Source organism: Rissa tridactyla, unplaced genomic scaffold (assembly GCF_028500815.1).
Source record: "Rissa tridactyla isolate bRisTri1 unplaced genomic scaffold, bRisTri1.patW.cur.20221130 scaffold_81, whole genome shotgun sequence".
Classification (NCBI taxonomy): domain Eukaryota; kingdom Metazoa; phylum Chordata; class Aves; order Charadriiformes; family Laridae; genus Rissa; species Rissa tridactyla.
The window spans coordinates 302,501-305,000 of record NW_026530008.1 but is presented as its reverse complement, the minus strand read 5'-3'; the positions used below and the strand labels follow the sequence as shown (position 1 = coordinate 305,000).

General features: G+C 79.0%; 1 non-coding gene across 1 annotated transcript; it reads right to left on the bottom strand.

Moving 5' to 3' along the window:
- Positions 1 to 286: 286 nt before the first annotated feature.
- Positions 287 to 439, bottom strand: LOC128903987 (5.8S ribosomal RNA). Its single transcript, XR_008464332.1, has one exon. It is a non-coding gene; the product is annotated as a 5.8S ribosomal RNA (ribosomal RNA).
- Positions 440 to 2,500: the final 2,061 nt, after the last annotated feature.

Here is a 2,500-nt window from a genome sequence, read left to right as displayed (position 1 = left end):
CCCGCGCGGGAGGGCCGGGGACGAGGCCCGCGCCTCCCCCCGACCGGCGTCTCTCCCCACCGCCGCGCCGGGCCCGACCGGACTCGGCGAGCCCCGGCCAACCACCGGCGAGACGAGCTCCGCAGAGCGGGCGCTCCGGGAGCGGGGAGCTTCGGAGCGCTCCCCGAGTCTGCACTTAGGGGGACGAAGGCCCTCGGGAGGGGCCTGCGAGGCACCCCAGCCGCGCCGCTCGTGCGGCCGTCGCCCGGCCAAGGGGCGGCGGCCGAGCCGGCGATTGATCGCAAAGCGACGCTCAGACAGGCGTAGCCCCGGGAGGAACCCGGGGCCGCAAGTGCGTTCGAAGTGTCGATGATCAATGTGTCCTGCAATTCACATTAATTCTCGCAGCTAGCTGCGTTCTTCATCGACGCACGAGCCGAGTGATCCACCGCTAAGAGTTGTCTCGTCTTTCGGCACCGCCCCGCGCGCGCGGGAGGGCCGGGAACGCTCGCCAGGAGCGGCCCCTCTCGGAGGACGGCCCAACCGCCTGCCCCGCCGGCCGGCCCCCCCTTCCTCCCCTCGCATCCCCGCGCGGGGCGGGAGGGGAAAGAACGGCGGAGCGCGGCGCGACGGGGGCGAGACGGAGGGGCCTCGCCTCGACTGACCGTACGAGCACGCCCAAGGAGGGCCAGAAAGGAAGGAAGGAAACGCCCCGAGAGGCGACGAGGGCCTGGGAGCCCGCGCTCCCCACCGGCCGAAGGCGACGGCAAGCGCCTCGCTCGCTTCGGGGGCGGCCCAGGCGCCCGGGCTCGGTCCGGCCTCCGCACGGAGGCGGCGGCGCGCCCGGCCGCTCCGCCTGTCCGCCTCGAGCGGGCGGCGCGGGGGGCCCCGACGGCTACCCCGCGCGCGCGCCTCCGCGCGCGCCGCTCCGCCGCGCCACGGGCAGCCTAACTCCTCCCCGGGGTCCCGTCCCGACGGCACCTCGGCGGCTCCGCGCCGCCGCGGGCGGACGCGGACGCGCCCCGAGCCGGCGACGCACGACGCCCGCGGCCCGCCGGACGGCGGCCCGCCGCGCGGCGGCCGCCCGCCCCGGCACCGCCGCCGCCGCCGCTTCCCGTCTCCTTCCGCGGGCACGCGCCGAGCGGAAGGCGGACGGCCGCCTGAGGCGGGGGCGGCTCCCGCTCTCCCCGTTTCCACGCGGAGACCGGGAGTGGGACGCCCCCGCTTGCCCCGACCGCCTGCACGGCTCGGCCGGGAAGGCGAAGACGGGGAGGCGAAGCGGCTAGGCGGGGCCCGGGGCCGGGACGGCCTCGGCGGCGGGGGGCTCCGTCCGGCTAGACCGAGCGGCGACGCCGCCGCTCGCGCAACGGGGTGCCGCCCTCGCCGGCGCTTAGCGGCGGGAGAACGCCGAGCGCTCGCCCGGACGGGGGAGGGAGGAGCGGCGCCGCAGCGCGACGCAGCCGCTGCGACGGAGGCGCGGCGTCCCTTCCCGCCCCCCCCCGCGCACAGGGAGTGCGGGGGGAGGGCGTAGGGCCGCCCGGCGGCGGGTCCCCCCCTTGCGGGGACCCGCCGCGAGCCCCGGCGGGGAGCCCGCGCTCCTCGCCGGGGTCGCCCGTTCCGAGGCGGGCAGGTCGGACACGGCCGACCGCTCGCGCCGCGGTCTCTCCGCCGAGACCGGGCCGCGGAGAGGGGGGGGCAGGGGTGCCCCTCCCCGGCACGGGCCGCCCACGGGACGCGGTCGCAGGCGACGGCCGTCCGGGAGAGGCTCTCTCACCGCGAGAGAGAACTCCCGGCCGCCGCCGCCGGCCGGCCGGCCCCCCGGGCGACGCCGAGCCGCCCGAGTCTTTAAACCCCCGCCCGGCCCCCGCGGCCCTTCGACCCCCGGAGACGCGCCGAGAGACGCGCCGAGGGAAGGGACCGCGAGAGCGCGGACGCTAGGTACCTGGCCCTGGGGCGAGGGAAACGAACTTTAGGCCCCGCGGGGGTGCCTCCCCCACTGCCACCTTCGGGGGAGCGTCCGCCCGCGGGGGCCGCGCCCGACGTCCGCCGCCACAACCACGTCCTCCGGCCCCGGGGCCCGGGGTTTCCCTCTGGCCCGGCGCTGCGCCCGGGAGGAGAGCCGTGGCTCGGGCCGCCCGCTGGGAAAGCAGGACGCCACCCGGCTTGCCGAGCCTCGCCCGCCGAGGGCGAGCGCGGCGGCGGAGCCCCCTTCCCGGCTCCCCAGGCAGGAGAGGGACGGGGGGCGGGGGACGCCGCCGCGCCGCTCGGCGCGCCGTACCCGGAACGCCCGGAGCCCTCCGCGGGCTTACCCGGCAGCCCTACCGAACGTCCGTGCGAGAAGGGAACTGTGACATTCACACCGACACAGCCCCGGGCACGGGGTGCGGGGAGGGTCGGGGGAGACGCCTCCCCCGACCCCGAAGGACAGCTCCCGTCTCTCTCGCCGCTCGCACACGCGGCGCCGTCGTCGTCGGCGCCGCCGCCGCCGCGCGCTCCCCGCTTCTTCTCGGGCGAGACGGGC